This window comes from Nerophis ophidion, linkage group LG02, assembly GCF_033978795.1.
Source record: "Nerophis ophidion isolate RoL-2023_Sa linkage group LG02, RoL_Noph_v1.0, whole genome shotgun sequence".
NCBI lineage: Eukaryota > Metazoa > Chordata > Actinopteri > Syngnathiformes > Syngnathidae > Nerophis > Nerophis ophidion.
The window spans coordinates 47,375,773-47,387,921 of NC_084612.1; the positions used below are offsets into that span (position 1 = coordinate 47,375,773).

Sequence of the window (12,149 nt, forward strand, 5' to 3'; positions counted from 1 at the left end):
TCCTTAGTGTGCAGCATTGGGTGTTTATTTTTGGGTTGGCAGCTTGCATCCTCCCCTTATTTTATGACCAAGTCCAGGAAGTAGACTAATGCAAGAACATGTCACCTCGTAAAAGTCAGTGGGACTCATATTACTGGTGAAGTAGTGTGCCAGCGTCCACGTCATAAACATGCCAGACCATCGAGCTATTGGCCCGCGGAGATACTGTCACCGGGACACCCGGGCGGGGGGCCAGATATATGCACATTAGGCTAACTACTTAATACGTGGACGTCTTTTAAAAAGTGCAAAATGAGCTAAAAGACATGGTTTTGGTATGTGTTGGATGTGCAATGCTGCCCTCTGGTGGTAGAAGTGGGCATTGACAGACAATGTGTTTGTTGATGGGCGTATACATGTGAAGTTGCAAAGGCATGAAACACCAATATAAATACACAGATGCAGGTTGAGTACATGTAGTATTTTACACCTGCATTGATTTAAGTATGTAAAGTTATTTTTCCCTCTTTCCTCAGTGCAGCACTGACATTAGACCAGGTGTGCAAAACTCTCATTAAGGGCCACATTACAGATTATAAAGTTTGAACAGTGAATATAAATGTGTCTGTGTACATATATGTATGTATGTGTGTGTATATATATATATATATATATATATATATATATATATATATATATTTCCATCCATTTTCTACCGCTTACTCCTCTTGGGGTCGCGGGGAGTGCTGTTGCTTATCTCAGCTATAATCCGGCCGAAGGCAGTGTACACCCTGGACAAGTCGCCACCTCATCGCAGGGCAAACATTCACACACTAGGACCAATTTAGTGTTGCCAATCAACCTACCCCCAGGTACGTGTCTTTGGAGGTGGGAGGATACCGGAGTACCCTGAGGGAACCCAAACAGTCACGGGAGAACATGCAAACTCCACACAGAAAGATCCTAGATTGAACCCAGGACCGCTCAGGACCTTCGTATTGTGAAGCACATGTATTTACCCCTGTTCCACCGTGCTGCCATATATATATATATACATATATATACTATGTATATATGTATACATGGTATTCATATATACTATGTATATATTTATACTATATATAGTACTATAGTATACGATAGTACTATATACTATATAGAGTTGTGACGGACTCTTGCCCTCGGCGTGCGGGTTCCATGGACCAACAAGGAAGGACATACTTTGGAGCAGGTTTGACTTCTTTATTTTTCAATAAAGATTGGTTGCAGCTCTGATCGCTTTTCAGCTCCTTCCTCCACTGCTCGTTCCCGGTCTGCTTTTCAGCCGCTGTTGTCATCGTTCTCGTCTTGCGCTCTGTGTTGCTCTCGCTTCTGCGCTTCGAACTCTCCTCCTTCCTTCTTGATCTCTCCTCCTTCTCCCCTTTTATGCAGTGTCAGGAGAACTGTTCATCGTTTCCCGGTGTGTGAGCCACGCAGCTGAGTTCTTGGGCAGGGCTGCAGCGTGCCCTGCCCCGCCGTCGGCTGCACCTCTCCACAAGAGTATATACTATACTATATATAAATTTTTTTATTTTATACATATAAAACTATGTATGTAGTTTTGTGTTTATATATATATATATATATATATATATATATATATATATGTGTGTGTGTGTGTATGTATAAATGTATGTATATGATGTTTCCACCCCCATGCTTCACAGTAGGTTTGGTGTTTTTGGGATGCAACTCAGTATTCTTCTTCCTCCAAACACGACGAGTTGAGTGTATACCAAAAAGTTCTATTTTGGTTTCATCTGACCACATGACATTCCCCCAATCTTCTGCTGTATCATCCATGTATCCATTTTGGTATAAACTCAACTCGTCGTGTTTGGAGGAAGAAGAATACTGAGTTGCATCCCAAGAACACCATACCTACTGTGAAGTATGGGGGTGGAAACATCATGCTTTGGGGCTGTTTTTCTGCTAAGGGGACAGGACGATTGATCCGTGTTAAGGAAAGAATGAATAGGGCCATGTATCTTGAGATTTTGAGCCAAAACCTCCTTCCATCAGTAAGAACTTTGAATGGTTGACCAAATACTTATTTTCCACCATAATTTACAAATGAATTCTTTGAAATTCCTACTATGTGAATTCCTGGATTTTTTCCTTCACATTCTGTCTCTCTCATCATTTTAAATGGGAGAACTTGCACAATCGATGGCTGCCTAAATACTTTTTTGCCCCACTATATATGGATATATATGTGTATGTATGTGCCCTGTGATTAGGTGGCGACTTGTCCAGAGTGTACACCGCCTTCCGCCCGAGTGCAGCTGAGATAGGCTCCAGCGACCCCAAAAGGGACAAGCGGTTGGAAATGGATGGATGTATATACATGTGTATATATATATATATATATATATATATATATGTGTGTGTGTGTATGGAGGGGGCGTTGTCCATGCGTCGCCTGTAGGTGGAGCATGTGCAGAATCTGGCTACGAAGCAGTTGCAGGTGAGTGGATAACCCAGCTGGAACGGGTTGTCTAATCACCTGTCAATTTATTTAAAGCAGTCTGAGGAGGACAGAGGGACGGAGAGTAAAGGAGAGAGAAACTCGACAGAGATTAAAGAAAAAATACAATAAAAAGTCTGCTAACCAAGCCTGATTCTTCCCAGTCACAGAGATCCCGCAACGAGACCTGGTACATGACATTATGTTCTTTACAATACAATATATATATATATATATATATATATATATGTATATATATATATATATATATATGTATATATATATATATATATATATACACACACTGGGGCAAAAAAGTATTTGGTCAGCCACCGATTGTGCAAGTTCTCCCGCTTAAAATGATAACAGGGGTCTGTAATTTTCATCATAGGTACACTTCAACTGTGAGAGACAGAATGTGAAAAAAATCCAGGAATTCACATTGTAGGAATTTTAAAGGATTTATTTGTACATTATGGTGGAAAATAAGTATTTGGTCAACCGTTCAAAGCTCTCACTGATGGAAGGAGGTTTTGGCTCAAAATCTCACGATACATGGCCCCATTCATTCTTTCCTTAACACGGATCAGTCGTCCTGTCCCCTTAGCAGAAAAAACAGCCCCAAAGAATTATGTTTCCACCCCCATGCTTCACAGTGGTTATGGTGTTCATGGGATGCAACCCAGTATTTTCTTCCTCCAAACACGACGAGTTGAGTTTATACCAAAAAGTTATTTTTTGGTTTCATCTGACCACATGACATTCTCCCAATCCTCTGCTGTATCATCCATGTGCTCTCTGGCAAACTTCAGACGGGTTTGGACATGCACTGGCTTAAGCAGGGGGACAAGTCTGGCACTGCAGGATTTGATTCCCTGTCGGCGTAGTGTGTTACTGATGGTAACCTTTGTTACTTTGGTCCCAGCTCTCTGCAGGTCATTCACCAGGTCCCTCCGTGTGGTTCTGGGATTTTTGCTCACCATTCTCATGATCATTTTGACCCCACGGGATGAGATCTTGCGTGGAGCCCCAGATCTAGGGAGATTATCAGTGGTCTTGTATGTCTTCCATTTTCTGATAATTGCTCCCACAGTTGATTTTTTCACACCAAGCTGCTTGCCTGTTGTAGATTAACTCTTCCCAGTCTGGTGCAGGTCTACAATTCCTTTCCTGGTGTCCTTTGACAGCTCTTTGGTCTTGGCCATAGTGGAGTTTGGAATCTGACTGTTTGAGGCTGTGGACATGTGTTTTTTATACGGATAATGAGTTCAAACAAGTGCCATTAATACAGGTAATGAGTGGAGGAAAGAAGAGTGTGGAGAGACACAGCCGACGGGCAGACAAATGGCGGAAAACAGCAGCGCGGGCCCACCTGGAGGCCAGGAGGCGGGGCATGCGGCGGCGAGAAGAGGCGTGACACACGCGGAGCGACACTGCAGCGGCAATCTAAGCCAGGTGCGTATACTACACACCTGCTCACAGTCTGTCTATCTGCTGGTAGAGTACAAAAAGGGCGAGGGAGGAACGAGCCAAGAAGCAGCACGGAGGAGGAAACGCCGGCCAGCAGACAAGAAGCGCGACAACCCACACCACGCGAGCAATGACACACCCCCGCAGCGGACGCCGAAAGGCGTGCAGCGGCAGCAGACAAGCCGGAAGAGCGCACTGAAAAGTGACGCGACCAAAGGGCCAAGTGATAGCAGATTTATTGAAATAATAAATCAAGGTCAAAACTGTTACGATGCGTCTTGTGTCAGGTGTCCCCGCAACCCACCTGAGGACGGCAGGAAGTCCGTCACAAAGAGCTTCTTAAAGAAGAAGTCACAGGTCTGTGAGAGCCAGAGATCTTCCTTGTTTGAAGTGACCAAATACTTATTTTCCACCATTATGTACGAATAAATTCTTTAAAATTCCTACAATGTGAATTCCTGGATTTTTTTTTCACATTCTGTCTCTCACAGTTAAAGTGTACCTATGATGAAAATTACAGACCTCTGTCATCATTTTAAGTGGGAGAACTTGCACAATCGGTGGCTGACTAAATACTTTTTTGCCCCACTGTGTATATACGTATATATATATATATATATATATATATATATATATATATATATATATATATTGTATTGTAAAGAACATAATGTCATGGTTGTCTTGAGTTTCCAATCATTTCTACAACTCTTACTTTTTTGTGATAGAGAGATTGAAGCACATACTTGTTTGATCTGACATCACATGGACAAAGATCAGACCTTCTGGGGGAAAGTTCTGTGGTCAGATGAAACAAAAAGTGAACTGTTTGGCCAAAATACCCAGCAATATGTTTGGAGGAGAATAGGTGAGGCTTTAATCCCAGGAACACCAAACCTACCGTCAAGCATGGTGGTGGTAGTATTATGCTCTGGGTCGGTTTTGCTGCCAATGGGACTAGTGCTTTAAATGGGACAATGAAAAAGGAGGATTAACTTCAGGACAAGCTAAAATCAACAGCCCGGAGGTTGGGTGTTGGGCGCAGTTGGGTGCCAACAGGAAAATGACCCCAAACACACCTCAAAAGTGGTAAAGGAATGGCAAAATCAGGCTGGAATGAAAGTTTTAGAATGACCTTCCCAAAGGCCTGACTCAAATGTGTGGACATTGCTGAAAAAACAAGTTCATGTCAGAAAAACAACAAATTTAGCTTAACTGCACTGTGTATGTGTGTGTATATATATATATATATATATATATATATATATATATATATATATGGATATATATATATATATATATATATATATATATATATATATATATATATATATATATATACACAGTATATGATGTAGGCACAGGCAGGCCGTAAATTAGCTTGCTGTTGCGTGTCGGTGGCATTGTTGTGGTGGTCGTTTCTCCAAAACGCAGAAAGTCATCAAGAAGCAGCGTGCAGGTAAGATGCAGATTTTTTCTCAAGGCAAAAGGTGAAAATCGAACCAGCGTACCCCTGGCAACATATAAGATGCTCATGGCTAGCTTTAGCTTATCATAATAACACAGAGAGTCTATGGCATGGAATAAAAATTAAAAAAAAACTGGAGTGGCCTATAGCCGAACAGGACTACGTAAACGGTGAGGGAGGCATACATAGCTCTCATGATTAGTAATCAGATGCAGGTCAGCGTCCCGGCCACTAATCTGAGGCAGGTGCAGGATATCAGCAACCATGGCAACTAAGAAAACTAAAAAGTGTGTGGAAACAGAAATGGACGATAAACTAAGGATAATATTACTACACTAATCATCCCAACATTACCCGGGCAACAGGGCATTAAACTTCCCTTCCTTAAAAAGACAAGATCTCGATGTGTGGTCATGTGATCTTTGTGATCACAGCAACAAACTTGCTCACTCAGTCTGTAATATTTGCGATTGTAGATAGCAGTACCGGTTTATACAAAATGAACTGATGAATTGTGTCGACATATTGCTGACAAATCCAATTTTGAGCAAATGTAATAAAAACACACCATTGGAAAACGTTGAGGGAACCCTGATAAGCTTGGAGCGTCACCGACTGAGTTGATAGTAGACCAGTTCTTACATCTGTGTGGTTCTCTGGCTCTGCAAGGACTACAATCACGGAAGTATCACCTCGGTCTGCTGCACGTGGGAAAAGTAGCCCCGGCCTGCCTTCATGGAGGGTGCAAGCCAAGGCAATCATTGGATGGATAGTTTTTTTTGGCCCTGGTCCCAGAAGGTTTTAATAGGAGTAATGGTGGAAGTGACAAGTCAGCTGGATGGGGCACAGAGCGTTAGAAGCATCCACTCACCGCATGGCCATCCCTTGAGCAGGAACAGTCTGACCATCCAGGGAGTTGGTATCGATTGCAGATGGACACAATGAGACTTCATTAAGTCAATATAATTAAGATGATGCCCTGTATTGTTGGGGGGACAAATGATCAGGGGTGATTGTTTTGGACCACATTCGATCCAGATCATACTGAAAGAGAACGTCGCCTAAATGCCCCGTTTTTGTTTTGTGTTCCTGTTCCTGCACAGCGTCTCACCCCTTCTTTGTCAGTAAAAACAATTGAATGAATTCTGCCTAGCAACAAGGCTCTGGGCAAAAGAGCAGGAAAAGGAATTCCTTTAATATTTTGCTGCCCCTGCTGCACACAAAACAATGCTGGGTTATTCTGTCAACCCAAATGCTAGCTTGAACCTATTAGGGTCATATTTATGGGTTATTTCTAGGGAGTTGGGTAGTTTTTGTGACCCAAACAGTAGCCCAGACAGCTCCAGGACGTCACCCATCCCCAGAAATCAAGTAACAACCCAAATGCTGGGTTGAGCCTGTTAGTCATATTTATGGGTTATTTCTGGAGAGTTGGGGAGTTTTTGTGACCCAGCCAGCTCGTCAACCATACCCAAAATTCAAGTAACAACCCAAATGCTGGGTTGAGCGTGTTAGGGTCATATTTATGGGTTATTTCTAGGGTGTTGGGTACTTTTTGTGTCCCAACCAGTAACCCAGCCAGCTCCGGGACATCACCCATCCACAAAATTCAAGTAACAACCAAAATGCTGGGTCGACCATGTTAGGGTCATATTTATGGGTTATTTCTTGGGTGTTGGGTAGTTTTTGTGACCCAGCCAGCTCTGGGACGTCACCCATCCCCAAAATTCAAGTAACAACCCAAATGCTGGGTCGTGCCTGTTAGGGTCATAATTATGGGTTATTTCTTGGGAGTTGGGTAGTTTTTGTGACCCAACCAGTAACCCAGCCAGCTCCGGGACGTGACCCATCCCCAAAATCCAAGTAACAACCCAAATGCTGGGTCGAGCCTGTTAAGGTCATATTTATGGGTTATTTCTAGGGAGTTGGGTAGTTTTTGTGACCCAGCCAGCTCCGGGACGTCACCCATCCCCAAAATTCAAGTAACAACCCAAATGCTGGGTCGAGCCTGTTAGGGTCATATTTATGGGTTATTTCTTGGGAGTTGGGTAGTTTTTGTGACCCAGCCAGCTCCGGGACGTCACCCATCCCCAAAATTCAAGTAACAACCCAAATGCTGGGTCGACCATGTTAGGGTCATATTTATGGGTTATTTCTTGGGTGTTGGGTAGTTTTTGTGACCCAGCCAGCTCCGGGACGTCACCCATCCCCAAAATTCAAGTAACAACCCAAATGCTGGGTCGACCATGTTAGGGTCATATTTATGCGTTATTTCTTGGGTGTTGGGTAGTTTTTGTGACCCAGCCAGCTCTGGGACGTCACCCATCCCCAAAATTCAAGTAACAACCCAAATGCTGGGTCGTGCCTGTTAGGGTCATAATTATGGGTTATTTCTTGGGAGTTGGGTAGTTTTTGTGACCCAACCAGTAACCCAGCCAATTCCGGGACGTGACCCATCCCCAAAATCCAAGTAACAACCCAAATGCTGGGTCGAGCCTGTTAAGGTCATATTTATGGGTTATTTCTAGGGAGTTGGGTAGTTTTCGTGACCCAGCCAGCTCCGGGACGTCACCCATCCCCAAAATTCAAGTAACAACACAAATGCTGGGTCGAGCCTGTTAGGGTCATATTTATGGGTTATTTCTTGGGAGTTGGGTAGTTTTTGTGACCCAGCCAGCTCCGGGACGTCACCCATCCCCAAAATTCAAGTAACAACCCAAATGCTGGGTCGAGCCTGTTAGGGTCATATTTATGGGTTATTTCTTGGGAGTTGGGTAGTTTTCGTGACCCAGCCAGCTCCGGGACGTCACCCATCCCCAAAATTCAAGTAACAACCCAAATGCTGGGTTGAGCCTGTTAGGGTCATATTTATGGGTTATTCATAAGGAGTTGGGTAGGTTTTGTGACCCAACCAGTAACCCAGCCAGCTTCGGGACGTCACCCATCCCCGAAATTCAAGTAACAACCCAATTGCTGGGTTGAGCCTGTTAGATACATATTTATGGGTTATTTTTGTGAGTTGGGTAGTTTTTGTGACCCAGCCAGCTCCGGGACGTAACCCATCCCCAAAATTCAAGTAACAACCCAAATACTGGGTTGAGCCAGTTAGGGTCATATTTATGGTTTATTTTTTGGGAGTTGGGTAGTTTTTGTGACTCAACCAGTAACCCAGCCAGCTCTGGGACGTCACCCATCCCCAAAATTCAAATTACAACCCACATGCTCGGTTGAGCCTGTTAGGGTCATATTTATGGGTTGTTTCTAGGGAGTTGGGTAGTTTTTGTGACCCAACCAGTAACCTAGCCAGCTCTGGGACGTCACCCATCCCGAAAATTCAAGTAACAACCCAAATGCTGGGTTGAGCCTGTTAGGCTCATATTTATGGTTTATTTTTTGGGACTTCACCCATCCACAAAATTCACATTTCACATAAAATGAGGTGGTGGGCCTTGAGTTTGGCACCTGGGATCTATCATATCACCTGGCTGCACAATCATTGTCCTGACCGACACCTTGAGGTGATGTCAGATCCATATTGAAGCAGTCATAATCGTCACTATCTTGACAATGCGGTGCTATAAGAGTGCTATAGTGTGTCCCCCCAACCGCCCCCCCCGTCCCAGTCCTGTTCCTGCATGCATGACCAGCAGCACCTCCACATTCTCTATCATCGATTCCTGCTCCTGCCTCTAAATTCTCTTAGCTCAGCATCTGCATGGACGTGATGGAGGAGGAGGAGGAGGAGGAGGAGGAGGAGGAATGCACCACAGAGATGCTAGCCCCTCCCCCTCGGAGGAGCCAATGAGAGCTGAGTGCGGGGAAATACAGCAGTGTGATGGAAAAATGTTAGCTCTTTGCTCTGTGGCCCACCTTTAAGTGTTTGTCTTTCCTTGCAGGCCACACCTCTGGACATGACTTTATAACACCTCTCCTCCTCTCCTCCGCTCTGAGTGCAGGTAAGAAGTGTCTCTTCACTCGCAACTCGGACAAGTTATTATCACCTGCAGAGGAAACATCTGGTCTTTGTAGAAAAGAGCCGTCAACTTTTTGCTGCATGGGACATCTCAGTGCTGCTGCAGTGTAACGTTACGCAAGAAAAAAGGATGTATGTGAAGCCTGCAAGATTGTTTCTGCACCTTTTGAGTCGGTAAAGGAGCTTCACTGCTCCGAGTGCAGGAAATATGCTGAGCCAGCGTCAGTACAAGGCCTCATGGGTCATTTGTGTCAAACCTTAATTAGCAATCTAATTAGCATACTTCGTCAAAGTATGATTATCTTTTCTGTGTGTGTGTGTGTGTGTGGGAAGGGGGAGGGAGGCTAGGAAACAATGGTGTGTGCAAGCTGAACAGAAATAAAATACAATAAAATCAATATAACATGAACAAATAAAAACAAAGTGTGCGTGTGTGCGTGTGGGCGTGTGTGTGTGTGTGTGTGTGTGTGTGCGTGTGTGCGTGTGTGTGTGCGTGCGTGCGAGTGTGTGTGTGTGTGTGTGTGTGTGCGTGTGTGTGCGTGTGTGTGTGTGTGCGTGCGTGCGTGCGTGCGTGCGTGTGTGTGTGTGTGTGTGTGTGCGTGTGTGTGTGTGTGTGTGTGTGTGTGTGTGTGTGTGTGTGTGTGTGTGTGTGTGTGTGTGTGTGTGAGTGTGTTTGACCAGTATTTGTGGCTAGGACAAGTAGAAACTGTGAATACAAGTTGAACAGAAATAAAATACATTAAATACAATAAAACCTGAATTAATTAAAAAATCATTGTGGGGACCTTACACACCTGTGTTTTTCTCGTAAAATTATTATTCATGTAAAATAATTATTTTCTAATGCAAAATGGTGACATTTGTCTTTGGACTGGACTCTCGCGACTGTGTTGGATCCAATATGGATTGAACTTTCACAGTATCATGTTAGACCCGCTCCACATCCATTGCTTTCGTCCTCTCCAAGGTTCTCATAGTCATCGTTGTCACCGACGTCCCACTGGGTGTGAGTTTTCCTTGCCCTTATGTGGGCCTACCGAGGATGTCGTAGTGGTTTGTATTGTGGTTTGTGCAGCCCTTTGAGACACTAGTGATTTAGGGCTATATAAGTAAACATTGATTGATTGATTGATAAAATTCTGGCTTATCACCGTATTGCCAGCTATTTTTGTTGTTCTTGTAAAATAGTCACATTTTTTTGTGAAATTATTTTGCCAATTGAAATTCAGATTAATATCATAATATTGCCAACATTTTAAAGTTTTCTTATAAAATTGTGACTTTTATCGGGTAAAATTATGACTCTTTTCATAATATTGGCAACATTTTTAGCTTTTCTTGTACAGTATTCTGTAAATGTTTATTTTCCGGTGATGTATCGTGTGGTTATTAGCAGGTGCATGAGGAACTAAGACGAGTACTTTCATGTTGCTGAAAAAGGAACTAAGACAAGTACTTTCATGTTGCTATCAGAGGAACTAAGACGAGTACTTTCATGTTACTCTCAGAGGAACTAACACTAGTACTTTCATGTTGCTATCAGAGGAACAAAGACTAGTACTTTTCATGTTGCTATCAGAGGAACCAAGACTTGTACTTTTCATGTTGCAATCAGAGGAACTAAGACTAGTACTTTTCATGTTGCTATCAGAGGAACCAAGACTTGTACTTTTCATGTTGCTATCAGAGGAACTAAGACCAGTACTTTCATGTTGCTATCAGAGGAACTAAGACTAGTACTTTCATTTTGCTATCAGAGGAACTAAGACTAGTACTTTCATTTTGCTATCAGAGGAACTAACACTAGTACTTTGATGTTGCTATCAGAGGAACTAAGACTAGTACTTTCATGTTGCTATCGGAGGAACTAAGACACATACTTTGATCTTGCTATCAGAGGAACCAAGACTAGTACTTTTCATGTTGCAATCAGAAGAACTAAGACTACTCTCATGGTGCTATCAGAGGAACTAATACTAGTATTTTCATGTTCCTATCACAGGAACTAAGACTAGTTCTTTTATGTTGCTACCAGAGAAACTAGACAAGTACTTTCATGTTGCTATCAGAACTAGACGAGTACTTTCATGTTGCTATCAGAGGAACTAAGACTAGTACTTTCATGTTGCTATCAGAGGAACTAAGACTACTCTCATGGTGCTATCAGAGGAACTAATACTAGTATTTTCATGTTCCTATCACAGGAACTAAGACTAGTACTTTTATGTTGCTACCAGAGAAACTAGACAAGTACTTTCATGTTGCTATCAGAGGGTGCTAAATTGACTTAGTTGTGATTTCCCTCTCTGCATGAAAGTTTGAAAGTAGCATATATTATTGCAGTATGAAGAAGAATGTTTTAATGTAGACACATAGAATCATCATACTGCTGTGATTATATGCATCAAGTGTTCATTCAGGGCTAAGGCAAAATATCGAGATATATATATTGTATCATGACATGGCCTAAACATATCCACTTATTAATAAAAGGCCATATCGCCCAAGCCTATATATCCATCCATCCATTTTCTACCGCTTATTCCCTTTTGGGGTCGCGGGGGGCGCCGGCGCCTATCTCAGCTACAATCGGGCGGAAGGCGGGGTACATCCTGGACAAGTCGCCACCTCATCGCAGGGCCAACACAGATAGACAGACAACATTCATATATATATATATATATATATATATATATATATATATATATATATATATATATATATATATATATATATATATATATATATGTAGG

The 12,149-nt window shown here is 42.8% G+C and overlaps 1 protein-coding gene across 1 annotated transcript in view; it reads left to right on the forward strand.

Moving 5' to 3' along the window:
- Positions 1 to 9,240: 9,240 nt before the first annotated feature.
- The window catches only part of LOC133541779 (synaptotagmin-2), an 83,838-nt gene continuing 80,929 nt past the window's right edge, over positions 9,241 to 12,149 (forward strand). Inside the window, exon 1 of the mRNA XM_061885375.1 lies at positions 9,241 to 9,379. The gene's annotated coding sequence lies outside the window, so the exon portion shown is untranslated. The remainder of the gene's footprint in view (positions 9,380 to 12,149) is intronic.